The sequence below is a fragment of the Narcine bancroftii genome, chromosome 6 (assembly GCF_036971445.1).
Source record: "Narcine bancroftii isolate sNarBan1 chromosome 6, sNarBan1.hap1, whole genome shotgun sequence".
Classification (NCBI taxonomy): Eukaryota; Metazoa; Chordata; class Chondrichthyes; order Torpediniformes; family Narcinidae; genus Narcine; species Narcine bancroftii.
The window spans coordinates 2,139,415-2,167,124 of NC_091474.1; the positions used below are offsets into that span (position 1 = coordinate 2,139,415).

The window sequence follows — 27,710 nt, forward strand, 5'->3', positions numbered from 1 at the left end:
AAGCGCTCCAATGGATGTTGAGGATGGAGCGGAGACAACGCTGGTGGAAGCGTTCTAGGAGCCGTAGGTGGTGCCGGTAGAGGACCCATGATTCGGAGCCGAACAGGAGTGTGGGTATGACAACGGCTCTGTATACGCTTATCTTTGTGAGGTTTTTCAGTTGGTTGTTTTTCCAGACTCTTTTGTGTAGTCTTCCAAAGGCACTATTTGCCTTGGCGAGTCTGTTGTCTATCTCATTGTCGATCCTTGCATCTGATGAAATGGTGCAGCCGAGATAGGTAAACTGGTTGACCGTTTTGAGTTTTGTGTGCCCGATGGAGATGTGGGGGGGCTGGTAGTCATGGTGGGGAGCTGGCTGATGGAGGACCTCAGTTTTCTTCAGGCTGACTTCCAGGCCAAACATTTTGGCAGTTTCCGCAAAGCAGGACGTCAAGCGCTGAAGAGCTGGCTCTGAATGGGCAACTAAAGCGGCATCATCTGCAAAGTGTAGTTCTCGGACAAGTTTCTCTTGTGTCTTGGTGTGAGCTTGCAGGCGCCTCAGATTGAAGAGACTGCCATCCGTGCGGTACCGGATGTTGAAATTTGAAATTTATTAATAGGTTATTTGATGTTCAACAACCACCTGTGTGGGCCAAAGTTGAATTGGATCAAATTTCTGAAAAAGAAATGTCAAATTATTTATAAATGGAATCCTTTATTTTTACAAAAATATAAATTACCAGTATTAAGGCATATATTGGATATTTGGTACAAGCGAGATCAACTTATAGGTTCTAAAGGGAAAATTTCAATTAAATCATCGACATATCAGAATAAATTAATTCCGTTTTCTTGAAATAATCATTATTTGAAAAATTGGGAATTGAAGGGAATAAATATTATACAAGATTGTTTTGAGGCAGGTAAATTTTCTACATTTAATCGACTACAAGAGAAATTTGGTACTTCTTCAAACTCTCTTTTGGCTTCTCATCAAGTCCGAGATTTTTTGCAAATCCAGTTTGGTAAGGATTTAATTTTACCAAGTCAATCTAAATTTGAGATTTTAATAGTTGATAAGGAAACAAAAGGGTTTATATCAGATATGTATAGATTGTTGCAAGAAAAGATGGACAAAGTTGGGGTTTATAGGACAAAAGAGAAATGGGAGAAAGATTTAAATATTGAATTGTCTTGAGAGGAATGGTCAAATAGGTGTACTGATTGTTACAAAATTAATTAATATGAGATATAGAAATATAGTTAATTATAATTTTATCCATCGATTATATTTGACTTCTGAGAAGTTGAAGAAATATGGGTTTAGTTTAACAGACTTGTGCTTTAGATGTGGAGAAAAGGCAGGTACTTTTATGCATAAGAAAGTTAAATTTTTGGGGGGAAAGTGATAACATTTTTGAGATTTATTCAAAATTGATTTGCAAATGGATCCATTGATGTGTTTATTGGGTTATATGAATCCTGTTATTCCGGGATTGGCTAATAAGTCACAATTGGTGTTTTTGCGGTTAGGGTTAGAGGATGCAAGAAAATGTAGAATGATAACTTGGAAAAATGATGTAGAATTGAATATACAAAGATGGCATAATGAACTGCAATCGTGTTTATATCTGGAAAAAATATCTTATAATTTGTGAAATAACTATCCTTTTCTTGTTAAAATGTGGAGTATATATTTGGAATGTATGGATATAGATTTTAAGTAAATGATATGTAAAGAGTTGGCACGTTGATTAATTAATTTTAAATGTTTCAATTTTTTTAAAGTCTCCAAGGGGTGAGGAAGAGAGTTGAAATAGTGTAGTTTAGCAGGAGGGGGGGTGGGGGGGGAATACTATATTCTACATTCTGGGTTTTTTTTTGTTTTTCATTTTATTTGTATTTTTGTATTTCTTTTTTTTGTAATGTTCTATAAAATTCTTAAATAAAATTTATTTTTAAAAAAGCCTATGGGATGCTGGGCTTCATTAATAGGGGAATTAAGTTCAAGAATAGCGAGGTCATGTGGCAACTCTACAAATCTCTGGTGAGACCACACTTTGAATATTATATTCAGTTCTAGTAACCTCATTATAGGAAGGATGTGGAAGATGTGCAGAGGGTGGAGAGGAGATTTACCTGGATTGGAAAATAAGTCTTATGAGGCAAGGTTTGCAGAGCTGGGACTTTTCACTTTGGAGCACAAAAGGATGAGAGGAGTCTTGATAGAGGTCTACAAGATTATGAACATAGATAGGATGGACAGTCAGCACCTATTTCCCAGGGAAGGAATAGCAAACACCAAAGGACCTGTGTAAAAACTGAAGGTAGGGAAATTGAGGGGAGATGTCAGGGGTAAGTATTTTGTAGAGAGTTGTGAGTGCCTGGAATGCCTTGCCAGGGATGATGGTGGAGATATTAGGGGCATTTAAGAGACTCTTGGATAGGCACATGGAAGAAAAATAGAGGGTTAAGTACATTTTTTTAGGCACAACATTGAGGGCTGAAGGGTCTGTACTGTGCTGGTGCGTTCCGTGTTCTATGTTCACTTTTATGTTAACAAGGATCAGTCATCTTTGAGCTTAATTTTAGGAAAAAGGTTATTTTCACTGCAGTTTCCTAAAATAAAATGAGAACTCTTTGCAATTATAGGTTAACTCACATTTGCCAATGCCAAAACTTGTTGTCATTGCTTGTATTTCATTTCTTGGATTGTTGTTGGTAACCGCTGAAATACTCTGCACAGTCTGTGACTGGGAATCATTTTTCTTCTCAGGTAATTTTTAAATGCTTTCTGTAATCAAACTGATTTCAGCAAACAGATTGATAATACGTATATGGTTGTATAAGTACTTTTATATACTTCTGCTACAAAACTGATTACTTGAGATGGACAGGTTGATAAAATTGTACTCCTGCTGGCTGCTTTGATCCCCTTAGACACGTTTAGCAGACAACAATAACAACTTATGTTTAGTTCAAACCTGCCTGCTCCAGTGAGTACAGATTTGAAAATGTGGGGTTATTTGTGTTTTGGCATCCACGCTTCTGATACAATGTGGAAAAAACCTTGTTATTATAGGAGCAGTTTCAGGTTTTTGGAAAATACGGAATAGTTTTACTGCTTTATTGAACCATTTCTGACCTTCAGTGCATGACTTGATTTTCCATGCAGTGACTGTATCCATATATATTAGCATTTTTTTAGAAAGAGAGTGTCGAAGTTTAAAAAAACAAATGACTTTTAAAAATGGAATCAATTTCCTGATCTATGATATAAAGTACTGTTTGTGTTTTTATTACTATGGGAACTCTATTTATTGACATTAATTGGCAGATTTTTTTGGAAGAAATTAATATTGAATAACTCAAATTGATGAAGCAGGTGTCAGAATAATGATCTGAGATGGAAATGTTTCCCAATTAATTTCCTACCTTATATTTATGGATTCTATGGATCATGAAAATGAGCCTCTTAATTTATCCAAGTAAAAACGCAATGCTGGCAAAACTCAGGAGGTCAAACAGTGTATTGATGTACCAACATTTCGGCCTTGATCCCTTTAAGGTTTTGAAGAAATTAATATTGCTTGATGAAAGGCTCAAGCCCGAAACGTTGGTTATGGATCTTTGTCTTTGCTATATAAAGTACTTTGTTTGACCTGCTGATGCTTTTCCAGCATTGCGTTTTTACTTCAAAAACGATATCTGCAGACATCTGTGTTTTACTTCTTAATTTATTATTCTTGTTTGCTTTAATACCTATGGTTCAAATATACCAAAAATAACATAAGCAATACATGTCTAAATATTGTCGGAGCTCAACAAATGAGCCAAATAGAACTGCAGTCCAATATCTATATAATGGCCCACTGAGAATTATGTTTGTTGCATCTATTCATTTCCCTGTTTCCCCAATTATTACCCCTCATCAGAAACGTGAAAGTTGAAAGCTTCTGATTTTTGAATGAGGTGAGCCTGGAAACTAGTAAAGCTAGCTTCTTGGTTAGCCAAAAACCACCAATGAGGGAACAAACTTTTACAGACTGCCAGGTCTCAAAATTGTCACGAGATCAAATCAAAAGTCTTGGTTGGGCTCTGTGTCCAATTGCAACGAAGAAAGAGAGTAACAATTAGCATCACAGGAGCTCAAGGATTAAATTTAAATAAAATAAAAGTTGTGACCTGGGTTTGATGGATTGCATAGCTGCCTCTGTTCTTAGATTATCATCTCTGCAGCTTCAGGAAGAATTTTCAAACTTTTTTTTGGATCGAACCTCAGATTTCTGGGAAACTTTGCCCAATAGGTTCACGCCATGAGTGGAACCTGAGCACACTTTATGAAAGAGCTGTACTTTCAACTCTTGCAGTTGGCAGAGATTAGATACTATCATCAGTCGGGAAATTATTCAAATGTTGGCCCAGATACGAAAATGTAGCATGTAAGTCCAATACAATCTTGTCCCTTCCTTACACTCAGTATGTTGAATGTAATCTGCGCATAAAATGAATAACAGATGATGAATACTTCAAAGAGCCTACAAATAGAAATTATTATTTTCACATGTCAAATGTTCTCATGGGACTTTGGTTTCAATTAAAGTTATATTATGGTTTCACTTACAGTAAAAAATCACAGTGCGTATTTCCCCCTTATGAAACCAAATTCTTTAATACTTTGACTCCCACTGATAATTGGCCGTCAAGGCAAGCCTCTGTTCCCCCCCCCCATCTCTCCCTCCTCCCCACCCCCCCCCCCCCCCCCCCACCATAACTAATGCAAGCCAAACAAAATATTTGGAAAAAAGAAATTATACAGCAAGCGAAGTATAAAACCAGGGCATAGGTTTTAAGTTCATTTGTGTGGTATGGTGAGAGGAGCAAAGGAAGCCTTTACAATTCAGGTGCAGGATTGCATTCCTTTCATAAAATCCACATACTTAAGATATTTTACTGCTCACATTCGCTTATACAGTTCATTTTATAATCCAGGCAATATTCTAAAAGCCTTTCCAAACAAATAGCTAGATTTTTTTAGCTGCACTCTTGAGGTTAAAACTTGGCTGATTGGTGTGTGAAATACTTTGTTTTACATTGCCTTGAGCACCATTCATTATTTCTTCCTGAAATAGCAATTGTTTCCTTTTGCACAGACATTCTCTGACCTGCAAAATAATTTTTTGTTTTCATGTTCGATTTCCAGCATCACCAATTGTTTTTAAGTGCCAACTAGTACCATTGAATCTAGATTCAATTAACTATTATACTAGCCTTTAGCCTGAAGTACGGATGTTTTCATGCTCCACCTATTGTAAGGTAAAACATCATGAGATGGGAATGTGTAGGGAGTTACCCTGTACAGGGCAGTAACAAGAAGGGCAGGTGTCCTTGTACTCCTGTTAGGTAAAACATCATGAGATGGGACCGGAGAAGGAGTCACCCAGTACTAAGGAGTAACAGAATGCATCCTTGTACTTACAAGATAAGAGAGACATTGATGGATTGAGAGGCAGGAAGCTAGCAGGAAAAGGATAGCAACAGTTTTAGTCATTGGACAAGTAATGATATGATGATGTTCTAAGCATGTATCCAAGGGTATAAAAAATCACCATTTTGCTGATAACGGCAGAATGCATTCTCCGACTAACCTGGTTGGTCGCAAGTGTTACAATCCGGTAATAAAGAACAAAGAACCCTGATTTCGACTCAGCCTGGTGTTTGTCTCACTCATTCATGAACAAAGCAGACCTAACACTATGCAGAATACACATCGAGCAGGCAGAACTAGATGTAAGTGCATGGGAATATATCACTGACTGCAACAGTCAGAGAATAGATATTTGGGTAAGGGTGATGATGGATAATATTTGAGAGTGGATGCAACTCTCTGCGAAAGAAGACTAACGTTGGTGAAGTGTGGAGTAAGAGAACTGAAGCCATAGTATATCTTGAAGAATTGTTGAAGGAACTCAAAAGATTGGATAGAATCCATGGGTAGAAATGGTCAGTCAATGTGTTGGGTCCAGACCCTTAAAGGGTCCAGAATCAAATCTTCAGCTTTTATGTACCTTTATTCTAAAAATTGCACTAACTTTAATCTGTGGGAAGTATCCAACATGTACAAATCTTATCTCCTCTCCAGTGTTTGTGTCAGATACTCCTTGGTCCCTTTGTATCTGGTTTGTTTCTAAATGTAAATACCTGATATTAATGGCAAATTCTTCCTTGCAAGTACAAGGTTTACATTAAGCACAGCTCTTTAATTATTATTTGTGCTTTAAGGCCATAATATTTTCTTGAAGCAACTTTTGTCCAATATCATTTTAATTTTGGCATTTCTATCAATTTATTCTGTTTTCTCCATTTCTGGAAAATAAATTCTGCCTTGTTTAATCTCTTAAAAGCCAAGTAGAATCCTGAGGTCATATCCTTGGGTTCCATATACAAGTCTGCAGTGCTACCACATCTAGTCATGAAAGGTGATGAACAATTAAGCAGATAATTGGCTGAAGAGGCTCTGAGAATACCTCAAAGCCCAGTGATTGCTGGACCCAGCATGTGAGTGAAAGCATTTGAAATTGCAGTCAGAAAGTCATCAAGCCAATTAAATTCTTCCACGTGATATCAAGAAATAGTTGAAAGCACTGAATGCAGCAAAGCTGATGAGAGCAGACAACCTCTCAGTTCTAGTAGTGAAGAATCACTAGCCAAACTAATCTAGACCAGTTACATCACTGGCACCTGCCCAACTCTATGAAAAATTGCCAATTATAATTTTTCAAAAATTAAACTCATTATGGTAAACAGTCAGTCTACTCACAGTCATCAGAAAAGTGATGGAAGTTATCATCAACAAAATGATTAACTGTCATTTGATTACCAAGAAACAACTCAACAATGCCTAATTTGGGGCTTGTCAGCATCACTCTGCTCTAGATCTCATTACAGCATTGATCCAAATGTGAATAAAACATGAGATTGCCCTTGACCTCAAGCACTCGCCTGAGTGTGGCAGAGAGGTGCCTGGGTAAAATTGGACTTAAGGAGCATCAATGGAGAAAATGTACAGTGGCTGAGGTCATAAAAGAAAATCGTTGTGTTTTTTTGCAGGAATATATTCCATATTTAGGATATCTCTGCTCTTTGGGGAAATATCTTCAGCTGCCAAATTCCTGACTTTTCTTCTTTCAAAATTCAGAAATATAAAGGATCACTTTGTCTGCATCAATGAGAGGGATCTCCCTGTGCCGAATTATTTCAGTTCTGCACCTCATTCCCATGCTGACGTCAGTCCATGGCCTCATATACTGTCAAACTAACACCACCCCTAAATTGGAGGAACAACAGCTAATGTTCCGTCTGGGCCCTCTCCAACCAGATGGCATTAACATCGATGTCTCTGATTTCTGCTCGCCCACTCCCCGTTCTCCCTGTCTTCCCCATTTTTCTTTCTTCTTTCCTCCAACTCTCCACCCCCTTCCCTCTCCATTCACAGAACCATCCCCCTCCCCCTATTTGTTATCTACCAATTACCTCCTGCCTGTAGGACTGTGCTCCTCCCCCCAGCCACCATTTTGTTCAGCCACCTGCCTACATTCTGCTCATACCTTGATGAAAGTTCTCCATGACATTCAATGGGATTGTCATCACTGAGTCCCTCACCATAAACATTCTTTAAAATAATGATGAAACAGATTTTGTGATGGTGCGAAAGTGGACCATGCTGTTTGTCATGGATGTATCAGCCAAAATGTTTGGCCTGGAAGTCAGCCTGAAGAAAACTGAGGTCCTCCATCAGCCAGCTCCCCACCATGACTACCAGCCCCCCCACATCTCCATCGGGCACACAAAACTCAAAACGGTCAACCAGTTTACCTATCTCGGCTGCACCATTTCATCAGATGCAAGGATCGACAATGAGATAGACAACAGACTCGCCAAGGCAAATAGCGCCTTTGGAAGACTACACAAAAGAGTCTGGAAAAACAACCAACTGAAAAACCTCACAAAGATAAGCGTATACAGAGCCGTTGTCATACCCACACTCCTGTTCGGCTCCGAATCATGGGTCCTCTACCGGCACCACCTACGGCTCCTAGAACGCTTCCACCAGCGTTGTCTCCGCTCCATCCTCAACATCCATTGGAGCGCTCACACCCCTAACGTCGAGGTACTCGAGATGGCAGAGGTCGACAGCATCGAGTCCACGCTGCTGAAGATCCAGCTGCGCTGGATGGGTCACGTCTCCAGAATGGAGGACCATCGCCTTCCCAAGATCGTATTATATGGCGAGCTCTCCACTGGCCACCGTGACAGAGGTGCACCAAAGAAAAGGTACAAGGACTGCCTAAAGAAATCTCTTGGTGCCTGCCACATTGACCACCGCCAGTGGGCTGATAACGCCTCAAACCGTGCATCTTGGCGCCTCACAGTTTGGCGGGCAGCAGCCTCCTTTGAAGAAGACCGCAGAGCCCACCTCACTGACAAAAGGCAAAGGAGGAAAAACCCAACACCCAACCCCAACCAACCAATTTTCCCTTGCAACCGCTGCAATCGTGTCTGCCTGTCCCGCATCGGACTGGTCAGCCACAAACGAGCCTGCAGCTGACGTGGACTTTTTACCCCCTCCATAAATCTTCGTCCGCGAAGCCAAGCCAAAGAAAAAAAAAAAAGATCAGCCTGAACCAGGATGTTGTATTGTGTCTGAGCCTCTTTACCCTTTGAAAGAAAAATCATGAACATTTTCAAATTCACAATAGGACAATGTTTTTACTTTGTGATTCATTATTTTGTTGGCATTATATACAATAACTCTCCCTCAATGAATTACAAAAGCCATTTCAATTGACATGCATCTGAATGGATAGGAGTACATTCCATTCTAGGACAACTTCAGTTCAACTGCCCACTTGTGTGAAGAGAGAATCTAAATTTGCTGACTTTACCTGTTTATCAGACTTTAAAATAAAAGGAAGCTGCACAGAGATATGAGGTGGACAAAGAGGTGGAAGCATCAGTATAAAGTGATCTATAACCTGTGTAACCAACTATACTGTATCATACGTAACCTTGTGTTTATTATATTCTTCGTAGTTCCAGAGCATAACTTTTTCCATGTTTCATTTTTTATCTTTATGTTTAAATCTTTTTCCCACTTTTGTTTGGGATCCAACATTATCAGATAGATGTTTTCGCTGTAAGAAGGAAATGGGAACAATAGTACATGTCATTTGGGCATGTGAGAAAGTGAAAAAGTTTTGGGAAGATCTAAATCAGGTATTAAATAAAATCACAAAAAATAACATACCAAAAATTCTAGAGATCTTTCTTCTAAGTAATATAAGAAGAAAAGAATTAGGCCTCAAACTGGATGAAGTGCAAAAAAGATTTATTACGATAGCCTTAGCTGTAGCAAAAAAATGTATTATGTCAACCTGGAAATTAGAAGATGGCCTGAGAATACAGCAATGGTACATAGAAATGAATAAATGTATTCCATTGGAAAAAATAACATATAATTTAAAAAATAAAGTCACATTATTTGAACAAATTTGGGAACCGTACATGGAACATAACAGAGAGGGCCTACCTCGGACCTCCACCCCCTAAAATGATAAAATGATAAGAAGACGAAATGAACTGACCCAGTGTGTAAAAGTAGATGAGACCATTTTCTTGTTTATTTTCATTGTGTGATGAAATTGTTTAATGGGTTTATTGTATTGTTGAATGTTTAATGGGTTTGGAGGGGGGTGGGAAGGGGGGAGGGAAGGTAGGGGGGAAAAAAGGGGGAGAAAATGCCACTGTGTATATTTAAGAGGGAAATGTTTGTATGTATTTTGATTGATATGGTTAACAGTGTGTAAAATAAAAAAATTAAAAGTATAAATGATGTGGTATATATTGACTTTAAAAAGTAGTAATAACACTTCCTGAACACCGGAGAAAGTTGCATCAACATTGAGGATCTTCCACATTAGCTGTCATCTGCAAAGTGTTGCTTGGCAGAATTCATTAATCAGAAAAACAGGGCAGGGTTAGCTGTAGATCATTGTACCTAATGCTGCCAAACATATGTATTTTGTCCCTGGTTGGTTTATTGCATTATTTGGCCTTATATTCCAGATGTGACACTAGCAATAAAATCTAAACAATTATTTTGCTAAAAGGCATGATTTATCCCCATTTGTGAACTATTCTAACTGAGGGAGGAAAGTTTGAAAATAATAACTGGAATTTGTGTGGTGATGAAATTCTGTAGTTTGCCCTGTTGACCTGGCTCGATGGCTGCTACTGACAAGAACTCTACTGTCCTTGACAGCTTGCCTTTATCAAGAAGGCCAGAGGAATAGTAATAAACATTTATCCTCTCTGAAGCAGGGACTGGAAAATTTTCCATTTGCCTTTGTCATCAAAGACTTTCTTCCAGATTCTGTTGGACAAGTGAAGTTAATCATTCCTTCAGATAAATAAAATACCAATACTGGAGCCTTGCATGTCAAACAATTGTGAAGCAGAAAGTTCTGTATTTCTAACCCAACTAATATTGTATATTCAAGAATATACCTTTTTGATAGCTTATTCATGATACAAAGTACATTTTAAATTCCCATATTTGCATATGGAAGCGCAGTAATTAAGTAAGCTAGACATCTGGGTAATGATCTGGTGATGTGAGCTCTAACTATGCTATCTGATTGATTAAATAAATCTAAAATTTAAAAGTTCGTATCAATAATGATTTTTTTTAAAAACGACTGGATTTTCACAAAAACACACAATTGATTCACACAGATTTTTCAGATAACAGAATCTGCTGATGTATCCTGGTCCTAGCCAGATGTGCCTCCAGACATACGAGTCTTCTAAGGTTAATAGAGGATATAGAGAATTTGAAAAAGGAATATAGGACAAAAGTATACAAGGAAATGACCTAGTAAGTATGATTAAGGAGAGACTTATCATTTTTCAGGTCCATTGGAAGCAAGAACTAGGAAAGAGTAGTTCCCCTAGGATCAAAGAACGTGTGTGTGTGTGTGTGTGTGTGTGTGTGTGTGTGTGTGCGTGCGCATGTGTTGAGCACTGGTGCACCTCAAGGCTGTGGGCTCAGTCCACCTGTTCATGGTACTGACCCATGACTGCAAGGCCAGATCCAGCGTTTTCAGATGGCACAACAGTAGTTGGCCTCATCAGCAACATTCATATATCACTCTACAGTGAAGAGGTGGAAAATCTTGTGAAATGGTGCAAGAATAACAACCTGAGTCTCAAAGTGTCAAGACAAAGGAGGTGCTTGTGGACTTAAAGACGACCCCAGATTAATAGCTCGGTAGTGGAGAGCACTGTTTGTCTGAGTGCACTTAAGAAGTGGCCTTTCCTAGACACATAAAATCTCCTCACTTGTCAGGAAGGCGCAATAACAACCGCACCTCCTTGGAAAACTGAGACGGGCAAGGCTATCGGCCACCATTCTATCATCTTTCTACAGGAGCTCTATCGAGAGGGTCCTGCCCAGCTGAATCACAATGTGGTGCGGTTGCTGTAGAGCATTGAATTGGAGGTCAATCCATAGCACCATAATAGTAGCAGAGTAGATCACTGGGGTCGCTCTTCCCTCCTCCACCCCCCCATCTATGGGGTTTATCAGGATCTTTGTTTAAAAAAGGTTCACAAAAACTGGGAGGACTTCTACCAACCCACACCCATCTTCCGGCTAATCCCATCAGGAAAAAGATGGAGGAGTATCAGAGCCAGAACTACCAGGTTGAGGAACAGTTCTTCCCATGGGCAGTGAGACTGCTGAATAACTGCAAAACAAAACTCTCTGTGACTCAGCTATTTATTTAGAATATTTATTTTACTTTATGTACATATATAGTGTGTATATGTATTGTGTTAAATCTGTTCATGTGTTTTGCAGTGTTCTACACCATAGACTGGCAAACACTGTTTTGTTGGGTGTACTGGTACAATCAGATACAAATAAACTTAAACTTGAGCTTTATGTTGAAGAAGGAAGAAATGTTAGAAATATTGGAGCATGGGACGCGATCTCTTGAGCCTGATGGGATAGGTCCCGAGTGAGCAAGTGAGTAAGGAAGGAGATTGCCAGTTCTGATGGAGATTTTTGCATTTTTTGTTAGCCATGGTTGAGGTACCAGAAGACAGGTACATAGTTAATATTGGTGTCTTACTCAAAAAAAAAAGGCTGTAGCAATAAGTCTGGAAACTGGTATGCTTGCCTTTACAGGCTTGGACATTGTGTATAAGAGTTGGGACATTATGAAGAGTTGCAGGTGTACAAAATATTAGTTAGAATGCATTTGGTATATTATGTACAGTTCTGGTCACCTCACCACTGGAAGGACATGCTAATAATTGAGGGAGTAGAGAAGAGATTCAACAGGATGTTGCCTGGAGTGGGAGGCCTGAACTTGTAAGAAGAGATTAGATAGCCTGGTTATCTTCAGATGGGAATGTAGGAGGTTGAGGTTCATGAGAAATAACTATGAGGAACACAGATAGAATAGATAGTAAGGCTTATTTTCTGGGGCAGGAGAGTCTCGAACTAGATGGCACAGTGAGAGGGGAGAATTTAAAGGAGATCTGATGGGTGAGTATTTTCATACAGAGGTTGTCTGGAACAAGCTGCTAGAGAAGGTGGTGAAGGCAAGTACAATTACAATGCTTAAAAAGCATTTGTACAGGTACTTGGACAGGAAAGCCTGAGAGCAATCCAGGCCAAATGCAGTCATTGTGATTAGCATAGCTTGAAAGGAGATGTTTTTGTGCTTCCTGATTCCATGATTGTCCCTCACAGTTACAAAGGTTTCAGTTTTATTTTCCACTCAGAGTTGGCACTTCCTCACCAAAGATGGAGATGATCTTTGAGCTGCCTCCTCTCGTTAACTGTTGAGTTGTCCATTATCATTCTTGATGAGTTGAATTGCAGATGTTTGGTTTTAAATAGTTTGATTTAATGTAAGCTATTTTTGCTGTTTGGTGCACACAGTGACCTGTGTGCAGCATAATTAGGCTGGTAAGCTTGTAGTAGACCCTATTTCTACATTAAATATAATTATAGTCATAGGATTCTACTATAAGGAAACAGTTCCTTCGGCCCAACTTGGCCATGCTGATTCAGTTCTATATTCAAGCTCATCCTATTTGCTTATGTTTGGCTCATATCTTATCCATTTACCTGTCCAAATGTCTTTTAACCCCTACAATTATAGCCACCTTTAACACATCCTCTGGCAGCCCATTCCATATTTCTGGCATCCATTGTGAGAAAGAAGTCCCTTTTAAAATTTTCCTCCCTCTCCTTGAACCTGGGCCCTTGAGTTATAGACTCCCTAACTTGGAAAAATTACAATGCTACTTTCCTTATCTACAGTAAAACCCCTGGTATCCAGCACTTATGGGGATTGCTAGATGCTGGATTAGTGTATTTTCTGGTTGGTTGTGACTTTCTTTTACAATGCTTAACTAATACACCTGAATTAAGCATAAACAGTTTAGATGACAAAAAAAATGTACTTACAATATACAAACTTCGCTTGCATGAATATATAAAACTTAATTCATTTTACTTTATCTTCAGTCACATTATTTGAATCTGCATCTACAGATTCCTCCCCCTCCTCAGAGCCACCTGAGAGACGAACAATAACATTATGGAGAATTAACCCCCACTTTCCCCAAGTTTACAGATGAAGCCTCTGACTGGGGTGACTTTTACTAAGCAGGGAGAGTCTCCCCAATGGCAAGTGGCATCAATCAGCTCTTCATCCTGGGCGCCATTTTATTCAAACACAACTCTATTCAAACTTTATTTAAACAGATGCTACAAGCAAGGCACTCCACGGATTGAATATTTGCTCCCATCTTCACCAAAGGCCTATGTTTTACTTCAGAGAATGTTTACTTTTGTCATTTTAAATTTGCATATTTTTCACCTGTTAATTTATTCTTATTTATTGTCATTCTTTTCCTTGATTTTTTTTTGCCGTTTATTTGAGGTTGTTGGTTGCTTGAATTCTGGATTCCAGGGGTTTTACTTTATATCTCTCATGATATTATAAACTTCTATAAGGACTCCCTATATCCTTTCTTTTCTTTGGCTTGGTTTCGCGGACGAAGGTTTACGGAGGGGTAATGTCCACGTCAGCTGCCTTTATCCACGAGAGAGAGAAAAGTCCCAGCCTAGCCAGTCTCTCCTTAGAATCCAAGGCCTGTCAGTCCCAGTGATAAAATCTTATGATTTTTAAATTCAAATTGAATCCTGTAGCACCAACTATTTCAATAATGAAAAGCAACTGGCAAATCTGGATTTGTTTTCCCTGGAGTGATGGAAGTTAAAAGGGACATGGGTGACATATGGAAAATTCTGCTGGGTATCGATAAGTTGGACTATTCCTGATAATGAAAGGTAGGTAAAAGTTGAGGACTAGGTTGAGGTGAAAGGATAAAAAATCAAGTGTGGACCTAAAGTGGATTCTTTTCACCAAGAGAGTGGTGAGAATCTTGAATGCACTCCCTAAGGGAATGGTGCAAGTAGAGTCACTGACAGCATTTAATTTTATTTTAATTTAGAGATACAGAGCAGTAACAGGCCCTTCCGGCCCACAAGCCCACACTGCCCAAATACATCCAATGTGACCAATTAACCTACTAACCATGAATGTCTTTGGAGGAAATTGGAGCGTACACAGGGGATTGTACACACTCCTTACAGAGAGAATCAGATTCGAAACCTGGGTCACCGGCACTGAAATAGTGTTGTGGTAACCACTACAGTGTATAGACAAGCACTTGAATCACCTTGGCTTAAAGGGCTATTGTACAAGTGCTGGAAATGGGATTAATAATAAGAACATAAATAGGGGCAGGAGTCGGCCATCTGGCCTGTCAAGCCTGCTCTGCCATTCAATGTTCAATGTGATCATGGCTGATCTGCTGATAGATTCAATTACACCTATCTGCTTTTTCCCTAAATCCTTTAATTGCCCTACTATGTAAAAATCTATCTAACCTTGTCTTAAATACATTTACTGAGGTCGCATCCAATGGGCAGAGAATTCCACAGATTCACACTCCCTGGGAAAAGCAGTTTTTCCTCGTCTCTACCCAAAATTTATTGCCCTGAGTCTTGAAGCTCTTCCCCTAGTTCCTCACCTACCACCCCACCAGCCTTTTCATTCCACATATTATCCTCCACAAATTCTATTACGTACAACATGATTCCACCACCAGGCACATCTTCCCCACTCCTCGTCTCTCCACCTTCTGCATGGACCACTCCCTCTGTGATTCCCTCATCTATTTATCCCTTCTCTCTATTTGACCCCTCGGTACCTACCCTTGTGACCACAGGGGTAGGAACCATAATTCAGGGCCCAAAACAGTCCTTTTAAATGAAGCAACACCATGTGACTCGGCAGGGGTCATCTTCAGCATCAGCCCTACTCCCACACCAATCTGTCTGTCCTTGGCCTCATGCACTGCCAACCCAAAGCCACTTGTAAATTGGAGAGCAACACCTAATATTCCATCTAGACACTCTCCAACCAGATAGCATTAACATGGAGTTCTCTGGTTTTCATTAGGGCAACTCCCTTGTTTCACTCTCTTCCCTATCCCTCTGCCTCTTTTCCTCCAGGTCCCTTTGCTCTCCATTCAGAGAGCTAACCCCTTCCCTTATCATCTCAGCTTTTTTTTTTATCTTGTTCCCTCCCACCCATATCCACCTATGACCTGTGATCCTGTTCTCATCCCCACCATTTGAAGGGTTCAGGCCTGAAACGTTGATTATGTATCTTTGTCTTTGCTCAGAGAGAATGCTGTGTTTCTGCACCATTTTTGTGTAAACTTCAATGACAGTGCCTGCCGGTTTTCTTTTGTAACTGACCTTTCAATTCTTGTGCACGTTATACTGTTGCCCTCATTTCATTTCCAGTGTTGCGTATGTGAGTCACAGAATGATAGACAATGAAACAGGCCCTTTGGCCCACAGAGCCCATGCAAACTGTCATACACCCACCTGAACCGGTCCTATGCTAATCCCGTTTGATTCTCCCAGATCCTGCAGAGACGTGCAATCTTCACCAGCACAGTGTCAGAGGTCAGGATTGAATTTGAGTCACTGGAGCTCTTCTAGCTGCCCCACTGTGTTCCACTTGTGATTTTCAGACAATATGTTCCGATCTCTCACCGCAGATAAATCGTGGGGATGTCATTGGGGTAACAGCTCATCAGATATTTGTCTTGTGCCTTTTTGGGTACCAAGACTTCCATTCCAGCTGTGCCTGACCTGTTGATATTTGCAGAATAGTTGTTTGGAATGAATCTAAGGTTGTTTTTTTTTGAGCTGATATAAACCGCTGGTGGCTGTTTCTGCCCTTCACTTTCAGCGTAACCAGTAGAACCTCAGAGCCTTTGGCGTTCAGGTAATCAGGTCAGCTGTGTCGCAATTTCACGTCAAACATCAAAGTGGAGTTATCTCTGTACTGCAAGCACATAACATTGGGACAAAGATTACATGATTCACACTAAACATTATGGTTAGTGGGAATAATACAGACTACAAAACTATTGGAAATATGTAAAATATATTTCTGGCAGTTCTCTGGCAAAATAAGTTCAAGGTTTGAAAAATATTATCTGAACCTCACTAAATTTCTGAGAAATGAAATGATTGTTAAAACATTTAACAATATTTTACATGTTCTAGTACAATATCCACGCTTGATATTTATTTATTCTATTAGTTGGATTTTTATTTACTCATTTCCCCCTCTATGTGACATCATTGCATCCAATCCACAACAATTCCAAAACTATGTTTACAAGGGAGGGCGAAGATGAGAATAACCAAGGTAGGGAATTCAGACTGATTTTGTAGCTGCTAGAAATGTGATTAGACAACCTTAGAAACAACAATTTTAAATCTTGTCACGTGTTCATATTGTTCATATCGACTAAATCCCTGACCACAAGCATCAAAATCCCGACTTGAAACTTTTCACATGAAAGTAATTGGTTCCAGAGAAATACCTACACAAGTGGAAGATTTACACAACAGTTGTGCTCTATGTTTTGTGATCAATTTTATGAACACATTTTTTCTTCAAGATTGACCCAAAGCCGTGTCACCCCCTTCATATCACTGTGTCGCCCCCTTCATATCACCGTGTGGCCCCTTCATATCACCGTGTTGCCCCTTCATATCATCGTGTCACCCCCTTCATATCACTGTGCCGTCCCCTTCATATCACCGTGTGGCCCCTTCATATCATCGTGTTGCCCCTTCATATTACCATGTCACCCCTTTCATATCACCATGTCAACCCCTTCATATCACCGTGTCACCCCTTCATATCATCGTGTCACCCCCTTCATATCACCGTGCCACCCTTTCATATCACCATGTCAACCCCTTCATATCACTGTGCCACCCCTTCATATCACCGTGTCAACCCCTTCATATCACCATGTCATCCCCTTCAAATCAGTTTATTCTGTAGGCCCAACTTTGCTCAGAATTAGATGAATGAAGCTGAAACATTTGGCTAAGGACCCTTGCAGTCATGTTTACCCTGCAAGTTTTGGCTGGATTTAACTCCGGAAGCCAGAGGTTTAAAAATTGCACCAATCATTTTCTCAGTTTTTAATTCTATAATTATAATTGCAACAAAATGAGGATTTTGTAGAAAATCATTGAATGCAATGCATTATGACCTCTGAATTTATTCCCTCAAAGAAAGTATTTCATAATAGCAGATGCATCTACAATTCTGTGGTTGTATCATGTCAGAAGGTGGGACTGATGCCAACACACTTATGACTTTACTTTTTTGTCACTATATCCCTGATGTGTATTAATTCATCTACAAATAATGTGGTTATTTCAGACAGAATTCTTTAGGAATTTAAATAAAGAGTGCTTCAATGACATTTAAATTATTGCAACCTTTTGCTGTTCCCCCCCACCCCTCCATTCGGAACTGATCTAATTCAGTATATTACTCACACAGGTTATGCATTGGTGCACAATTTTAATTAAGCATTTTGAGATTAGTTGAACACTGAAAATTAGAACAAGGAGAGAAAAATTGGTCTTATTTCAGATTAACCAAAAGTTAACCTAACTTTGCTCTCTCTAGAACGTTGCAAAGCAAACATAAGACTCTAATCTTGCTCTACGACAATTAAACAGTCTTGATAAAAGGTTGTGGCTCGAAACATCAACCATTCTTTTTCTCCCACTGATGCTGTTTGACCTTCTGAGAATCTCCAGCAAATTGTGTTTAGCTTCAGATTCCAATGTCTGCAGTCTGTGTGTGTCTCTAAGGATGTTCAGTTTGGTGGATGTTTCAGAATTTCTTCCACTTACAGTAAATGTGATTAGTGGAGTGTAAGAAGGAAACAATTGTCCAATTGGTCATATCCAATGGTTCAAACTACATCCTTATTATAATTTGCTGACACCATTCCCACAATTACCAAAAAAAAGATTGGGTTTCCCATCAGAGCGCAGCTAGTCAGCAGACTTCTCAGCAATACATCCCGTGAAATGTTCCTTGGTCTGGAATTTGCTTAATATATTTGCTGGGGTCACAATGTCACTTGCTCCTATTTCCACCCTCCACGCCCCCCCCCCCCCCAAGATTAAAAAACACATCAGGCCACAAAGTTGGTACGGAAATGATTGGCATTTTCTTTGTTCCTTTTATTTAAGCAACGGTTTGTGTTCGGTTAAGCAAGATTAACAGTAACTGCTCTTTGAACTTAAAAGGAAAAGCAATTTAACTGAGTCTGCCAATTTAGAGTCAACTCAATGCTCTACTTCCCCATTTTGCATTTGTTCATTTTAAAATTGATTTTAACAAAACTTCTTTAATGTCTAATGTAAGTTGGTATGTTTGTTGTATGTTTATCAGTTTCGTACCTTGATCTCTGCTGATCTCAACTGAGACAGTTCAAGTGAAGCTGATACCAACCTGAGTGGACTCAAGGAAAACAAAACCAGACAGAACTCCAGCAAAGTAGAGGAATGAACCTCATCTTTACAAAGAACACTGGACAACAATTTTTTTTAAAAGGTTTGGTTCCTGAAAAACAATTGGAGATTATGATAGACAAGTTCAAGCTGAACACAAAGATAATTTCAGATTTGTGGTGTCACGTAGGAAGTGGGAGAAACACTAAATTGATTTTATTGAATTTAGCACATTTAATCACATATTGACGCCGACACGTTGCGTTAGTTCAACTGACCTAAAAATGTTTTACTGCTGATTTCCGTTTGCACTCAGCATCTGATGCCTCTCATGTCAGTGTCTAACAATAGATGGCCAGCTTTTCCATGACCACAATGTCCTAGTGAAATCTTTCACCATGTACGTCACTGATGGCACTGAGATCAGCAGGCAAGACGTCCAAGCGTGAAGGGGGAAAATGAATTTTCAGTGATACGTTGCACTTCATGGTTTTGGACGCTTGAAGCATGTGGTCAATCAGCTGGATGTAGTTTGGTGCTCTGTGGTTGCCCAGAAAATTCTCAACAACATCTTTAAATGCCTTTCCTGCATGCCCAGGCCTAAGACAACATTTGCATAGAACCTGCACTGAGTGCTTGCCCAGGCATGATTGGACTGAGTAGAAACAGCTTGCTTTGTGGGTAATATACTAGTAGACCTAAAATATGACAAGAAATCTCAAAAAATGGGTTATATCTCAAAAAACAGTTTTGATATGAAAATTTTAAGATGATTTTCATGATCAACAACCTAAAATCTATAAAATAAATGTAAAAGGGTTTAGGAAGCAAAATCTTCATTATCCAGTGGAATCAGTCCAAGCATCATGTGCCAAATGGCTTCCTTCTCTACCATATAATTGAATGGTTCTTATTTTTTGATTGATGTCTTGATCGAATTGCTGATATGTCTATAAGATGAAGTCCTATTTGAGCCTCTGAAACCATAGACTTGTGTTGCTAGAAGAGTGGAGAGCAAACTAGTGGGAAAGACATTATTGAGCCATAAATTCATTTCCCCTGCTTCGTATTTTGATCAACTGTGACTATAGGATATAGGAAAATGAGTGACGATGGAAGATTTGTTTGGGAGAACCTGGGATTCTTGTGGGTGTTATTTTAAAGATAATAGATCATTTTTAGGCATCCAATGCCTGACTACTTAGTCTGAATGATACTATCCTTGTTCTTATATACAGATTGCCGCTAATTCAAAAATCTAAGAAATGTTTGGTCCCCTCAGTTCTGATCACATTGCATCCTTGATGAGCCACTTTATGAAAGATGTGTGATAGCCATTCATCTGTGGACTTATTACAACCACACATTAGACTTAGCCAAAATAGAGTGGTTAAAATGGGCATGGAAGGAAAATGAGGGAAATAATCACTGTTGATTTAAACTAGGAAACAACTTGCCATTGAAAAGGAAATCGTGTTGATGTGGCCTATCTTTCATATGTATATCATAACATATTAGAAATTTTTTTGTGCCAAGAGTTTTGCAAGTTTTATATTTCCAGTTTTCACCATCAGAGTAGAATGAGCTCATCTGTCATTCCTAATCAGTGTATGCTTTTCAAAACACATCTCATTCAATCAACAGCCAGTGTGGATTGCTTTTCCCTTACAGTGTAACAGAAATTGCAATTCAAACAGACCAGACCCAATATGGTCAAGGACACTTCTGTGAAACCGTATTGATTTGTAACAATCAATATAAAATGTGTTGATTCCTGAAAAAGTACATTTACCACTGTTGAATACTATGAGAGTGTCCTGGACTGAAACATTCTTTTCATCCTCCATCTCTTCACCTTGCTTTCAGAATTAGCAAAAAGAATGGAGCATCTTTCATGCAAATGTTCTGTTCATACGTAGTTTAACCTTTTATAATCAATTCTGATCCTCATATTGTGTTTCATGTTGCCTTCCATGACAATCCTTCGGTCTCTGTAAGCATTCAGAGGTAGGTCTGGACTGAAGATTTCTTCATATCCATTGTCATCAACATTTTGGTGGAATGGAGTTTTCAACATAACAAGTTACAACGCTATATTATATTCAATTAGAAAATTCTTTTAAAACTTTTGATTCCTTCATTTTGTAAATTAAAAAAAATTATAGGTCATTGAATATATAAAAAGAAATGTAGGTAATCCTGAAGAATGGTTATTAACCTGAAATGGTAGCCCAAAGATACTAAATGGACAAGATGGTAAATGACTTTCACCAAGGAGAAGGTTACAGAGCTGAGTGAGGTGAGGGAAGGTATTCTTGGGCATGTTGATATCAAGGAGGATGAGGTATTGGGGTTTTTTTTTAAGAACGTTAAGTGGATTCAGATCAGATAAGTTTATTATTTATTGTCATGTAATAAAACAGAAATGTAATATTACATGAAATTTCCTTTGGCATTGCCTGTGCAACTTTCTGTCAGTATCTCTTCACACCCTTAGTGTCATGTCTATACATTCCCATTTTGTACTTTTGTTACATACATTCTCTTAGACCATGTAACACTAGGGAGTTACACCATGGCCATCACTGTGGCACCTGGTCATTAATCTTCTCTCTTGTTGCTGGAGAAACTCAGAAAGTCATGCATTGAGAGACACAAGAGAAGAATTACTGAAGCCTTGACAGAGATCTCTGCATCATCTTTAGCCACTGAGTAAAATCTTAGAGAACTGTTAACATTGTTCTTTTGTATATTAAAGAAGACAATAGGACAAACCAGGAAATTAGAGGCTGGTGAGTTTTACATCAATGGTGGGAAATTATTGAATAGGAGTCATCTGGAATAAGCATGGACTTATTAGGGGTGGTCAACATGGCTTTGAGCAGGGAGGTCACTACAATATTTCAAGGATTAGAGAGTATTAGCTACCAGATTTGGATAGTTTTCTCTGGAGCACAGGAAGTTGAAGGGATGACCTGATGGAAGTATATATATATATATTAAGAGAGGCATTGACAGGGTATCATGAGTTTTTCTTCCCCTGGGTCAAGATGTCAAAAGCTTTAAGGTGCGAGGAAAAATAGCTGAAGAAGATTTATGAGGTAATTTATTTTTTACATAGTGAGCGGTAGGTGCCTGGAACATCCTACGGGGAAGATTGTGGAAGAAAATACAATAGCAATATAGTAAAAGTCTTAAAATCCTGACTGCTTGGGGATTGGGTCAGTCCAGATTTTCAGATTCTCAGGCAGTACTTTTAAAATTCAAATTTAAGGGGAATAAAGAAGAGATAAACACGTAAATTTTGCTAGTTTTGTTCATAAGTAAATACAGCGCGGTTCATTTATCAAAATGAGCAGTTTTAAAGAAAAATAAAGTCAACACAACAAAAATTTAAACATTAAATTTTTTCACTACAAAAAAAGCATGCAGTGCTTGAAATTATGTTTAAAATGAACAAATGAATTTCTTTGTGATATGGTTACCTGTATTAAGTGTGGTCGCATGTTTCTGCAGTGCATCTGTGGCAGTTATGCACACAAAAGCCTGCTAAATTTAAAGGTTTGAGAAGTTTCAAAAAGTCCGGATCTCAGATGGTCTGGATTTCTGGCAATCTGGACTTTTACTGTATTTGAACAGACATATTCACAGGCTGAGAACAGAGGAATATAAGGCAAATGGAGGCAGATAGGAATATAGGTAATCCCCGACTTACGACCGTAATTAGGACCAAAGGATCGGATGTATCTTGAATTTTGCCCACGTGCATGGAGCAAATAAGTCTTTAAGCAAACTTTTTATCTACATTTTCATCATCTAAACTTTAATCAAAATTTTCATCATCTACCTTGTATTTACCTTGTTAGTCAGTGTCCTGAGGCCCATAGGCTGGGCGTGGCCATCTTGATTCCTGTGCGCATGTGCAAATCTTTGGGTTAGCGTATTGGAGTTTGGTTGGCGCCATTACAATATTGAATTCACGCCATTAACTCTTGCATATGTGCCAACTGAACTCCAATACGTGAACTGCGCATTCGCCAACTGAAGACTCACGCATGTGCACAGGAATCAAGATGTTTGCGCCCATTCTATAGACCCCGGGTCGCCAACTAATAAAGTAAGCTTGCACATTTTGGCTCTTACATGCCCTGTTTCCCTGTTCTAGTTTGTCAAATACAACATAAACCGCATAAATTTTAAATTATTTTCTTTATATTTTTAACAAATTTTCCATCGTATGTGCGGATGGACGAAAGTCACATAGATTGCAAGTCGGGGAGTGCTTAAAATCACTCCATGCCTGGTCAAGATATCATTGGCCAAAGGACCTGCTTCTTTCTTGTACTTTTATATGTTTTAGATGCAGAGTGGGCAACTGAGTACTTCCACTATACTTTTTTTTTATCAGATCACTGTATGCTTATAAACAAATAAAAAAAGATAGAGCCATATTCCCTCCCCCCACTCCCCCCCCCCCCCCCATTACACAAGTCAATTAATTCCCTCGTCATTTCGAACCATAGTACAGTACAGCACAGAAAAAGCCTCTTCAGTGAGGGCTGAACAATTTATTCCTCCTCATCCCATATAACCATATAACCACTTACAGCACAGAACAGGCCAGTTCGGCCCTACTAGTCCATGCCGTAACAAATCCCCACCCTCCTAGTCCCACTGACCAGCACCCGGTCCATACCCCTCTAGTCCCCTCCTATCCATGAAATGATCCAGTCTTTCCTTAAATGTAACCAATGATCCCGCCTCGACCACATCTGCCGGAAGCTCATTCCACATCCCCACCACCCTCTGCGTAAAGAAATTTCCCCTCACGTTCCCCTTATAATTTTCCCCCTTCAATCTTAAACCATGTCCTCTCGCTTGAATCTCCCCCTTTCTTAATTGAAAAAGCCTATACACATTTACTTTGTCTGTCCCTTTTAAAACCTTAAACACCTCTATCAAGTCCCCTCTCAATCTTCTACGCTCCAGAGAAAAAAGCCCCAGTCTGCACAACCTTTCCCTGTAACTCAGACCCTGAAATCCTGTCAACATTCTCGTGAATCGATGTAACTATCCAATCTTTTCTTAAATGTCAAATTTGGGCCTCCATCCAGCTCATTCCACAACCTCACCATCCTCTTAGTGAAGAAGTTCACATGAATATTCCCCTTAAACATTTCACCTCTCATCCTTTACCCATGTTCTCTTGTTCTTGCCTCACCTGACCTCAGTGGAAAAAGTCTGTTTGCATTCACCCTATTTATGCCCACATGATTTTGAATATCTCTCAGAAAATAAAATCCAAACCTATTCAAACTTTCCCTGTAATTCATCTCTTCATCCTGGCTTACGGTGAAAAGTTCTTGAGTACTCAGACATTTTTCATGCATAAACTGTGATTGACTTTTTTTCAAAGAATAGGCCCAGATTGATCCCAACTCCTAGCCGATGTATTCTCCTGGCAAATGCTGAAATCCAGAGATTTCATTGCCACTCATTTCCTTGTGATCAATTAGTTCAGAGCAGAGTGAGGCACGACCTCTCAGAGGTAAACCTGAAGAAATAATGTTCTGAAAAATTAAGACCCCTTTTTATTGAACTTGGAAATAATTTTAATGTTGGTGTTTGACGTGGATTGTTTAATAACCTGTTTTATTTTCATTTCCATTGAAGCCTAGGAGGTAAATAGGGTGAGGTAAATAATGGGAAAATGCTTTGCATCACCTGCAACCAAAGTTAAAATTATCTTTGGGTTGACGAATTTCTCTGCTGAAGAGGATTCCAAATTCCCTTATCATTGCTCAGATTGCATCAAAGGGCCAGATATGATTCCCAGACTCACAGACATTCTTTTCTTTGAGGTTCCAAAAATTCATTATTTTTTTTACCAGATTCCACATGCTTAGCTTTACAAGAATCTTCAGACCAATCCTTTAAGTGCTATTTGATACTGATTTCCTGCACAGTTCTGCTGGAAACAAATGTTTTCTATATGCTGTGAGAACTTGATTTATATCTTGGTGATTCTGTCTTACCGTGCTGACCTCTAACATTGAGAAAGGAGATATTTAATAGAACATCTCTCTACTGATCTTATTTGATTTAAAAACTGAAAATGCTGGAAATACTCAGCAAGTCAAGCAATATTTGTTCAAAGAGAAATTGAGTGAACATTTTAGTTTGAGGACCTTTTATTGATGCTATTAACATCAGCACAAAGCATTCAATGCTTTTAAATTTAAATTTAGATATATAGTATGGTAACAGGCATTTTCACCCCACGAGCCAATGAGCCCCTGCCACCCAAATACATTTAATTGACCTACAAGCCCAGTACGTTTTGAAGGATGGACGCAGATGTGGGGAGAAGGTACAAACTCCTTACAGAGAGTGTAAGATCATTGTTATTTCATTAAATTGTAAATCTTTCAGTCTATTTTGAAAAGTAATTTTTTAAATTTATATTATTTAGCCAAAAAAAAGGCATAGAATTTAGCATTCTGTGCAGTGCATACAGAAAGGCTGAAAAATTATTGTACCATGTTAATGATTCAAAACCAAAGTAGACAATGTTGAAAGAAAAAGAGCAAATGAATGTTAGATATTAAACTTTAAATTATTTATCAATTGCAAGAATTGAGATTGAAAACCAGAGGTATTGGGAGAAGAGGGAAAAGCAGATGACTCTCATGGTACATATGACAGTTAAGTCTTGATGAACTAAATGTGTCTGTGGAAGCCACACTTGCATAATTTGGGAAGTAAGATAAAACATTCGTGTATAGTTTAGAGCTGACATAAACAATTCTTTATTTAGAATGAATGTCTAAAGTTTGCATGACTCAAGTGTTATTGCACAAAACCTATATTGGGTGTAGAAAAGGTTTGGAGTACACTGGGGTACATTGCAATACATTATTGAGGACTTGCCAAGTGCATGTTTCACAGTGCAATCTAGGGGTATCTTTAGTTATTTACAGCACTCTTCTTACAATATTGTATTTTATATAATTTTAATTGGCAGAAGGAGAAAAATGACTTACCTGCAACCTGTGACAACTATGCCCTAATCTCTAACAAAATATTGATTTGGTACCTGTAGCCAAGCACCTCATCCTACAATTCCAGATGTGGACTCCAGAAGGTATGAATCCATAGGGGCTTCCTCTTGTAGTACCTTAGCATCCCTTCATATTCAATCATTCCCCAAAATATGAGGAATAATGGAGAGAAGAGGGTATTCTCGCAATTATTGTTCCGGAAAAGTGCCATTTTGTAAATCATTTCACAGGGTGATATATTGCCACTGGCTGTGAATATTCATAGCAGATCATCTTCCCCAGTGACAGCTGTCAATTGTTTCAGTGGTGTAATTATTATTTAGCAAACAGGTTCTGCTGTTGTCGCCAACATGAAACAGGAGGTTCATTTTAATACTCGCAATTCCTTCTGTAAACTCCTGCTAAAACTTCCTACCTTGGGAAATACAGTCCAGGTTGAGCAATAACCACAGAGTTCTGGTTTGTCAAACTAGTGTGGCATATTTCTACATAGTTTTGCTTTGTTCTGAAAACAATTGATCAAGCCACACACTTCAATTCATGTATGTCATGAGGAACGTGCAGGTGGATAAATGTAAAACGAATGTACTGAGAGGAATATATTGTGTGCAACAAAAAAGTCTGCAGACACTTGGGTCGAGTGCAGTACACAAATATACTGGAGAAGGTCAGCAGAACATAGGAAGTAAGGGGCAACCAATGTTTTGGGCCTGAGCCATTCAGAAAACAGGCAGGCATCTTAATAAAAAGTTGGTGGGAGATGGAGAGAAGAGGAGAGGAGGGAGGCAAAGGCAGGGGGAGGAGTTGAGGTAAGAGGTGGATATGGGGAGGTGGGTAGAAGAGATGAAAGCTTCCCTTCTCCTGTCAGAGAGCTAACTGCCCCCATCACCTCAGCTTTTTATCTTTTATATTCACCCACCTCTATCCAACAGGTTAGCCTGTTCCCCTCCTACTGCCCCTTCCTCTTCGTCACCCCTCCCCCCATAACCTTTTTATTCAGGTGCCTGCCTCTTTTCTGTTTATACCTTGACCAAGGGCTCAGGCCCAAAACGTTGGTTACCCTTTACTTCCTCTAGATGCTATGTGATTTGCCACTATTAGGTGGCAAGGTTTGTAATAGAACATAAATGCAGGTGAACACTAATCTATGCGATCCATAATGGTGAAAGTATAAATAAGGTGAAATTCAGCTGAAGTGGTAAAAACATTTGCTGAATGGCACAATGGGAAATCTTCAGTCTATAAAATTAGTTTGATCGGTTAATGAGGAAGCTTGGAGTTAAGGAACTGTTAAGTTCTATCACAGATAACACAGCTGTAGTAAGAGTCAAGGCTGCTATCCCAGTTCCAGTTTAATGGACAAAATGTATTTATTTTTATTGCTAATTAAGAAATAAGAAAGAGAAGCAGGAGTAGGCCCTCTGGATGGGAGAGGTATGGAGAACTATGGACTGGGTGCAGGTCAGTGGGACTAGGCAAAACAAAATGATTTGGTACAGACTAGAAGGGCCAAAGGGCCTGTTTCTGTGTTGTAGTTTTCTACAGTTCTGTGGTTCTATCTGGCTCACCAAACCTTTTTAAACAGAGTCCCAACATTTTAAAAAGGGAATTTTTAATATATTTAATTTACTGAGATTACAAAGAATTAAATCCTTTTTTGCCATTGTTTC

The 27,710-nt window shown here is 39.0% G+C and overlaps 1 long non-coding RNA gene across 1 annotated transcript; it reads right to left on the reverse strand.

Annotated features, from left to right (window-relative positions):
- Positions 1-391: 391 nt before the first annotated feature.
- On the reverse strand, positions 392-26,376 carry LOC138735603 (uncharacterized). Its single transcript, XR_011339816.1, has 3 exons — positions 26,023-26,376; positions 16,022-16,487; positions 392-655 (listed from the first exon to the last, which is right to left on the reverse strand). It is a non-coding gene; the product is annotated as an uncharacterized lncRNA (long non-coding RNA).
- Positions 26,377-27,710: the final 1,334 nt, after the last annotated feature.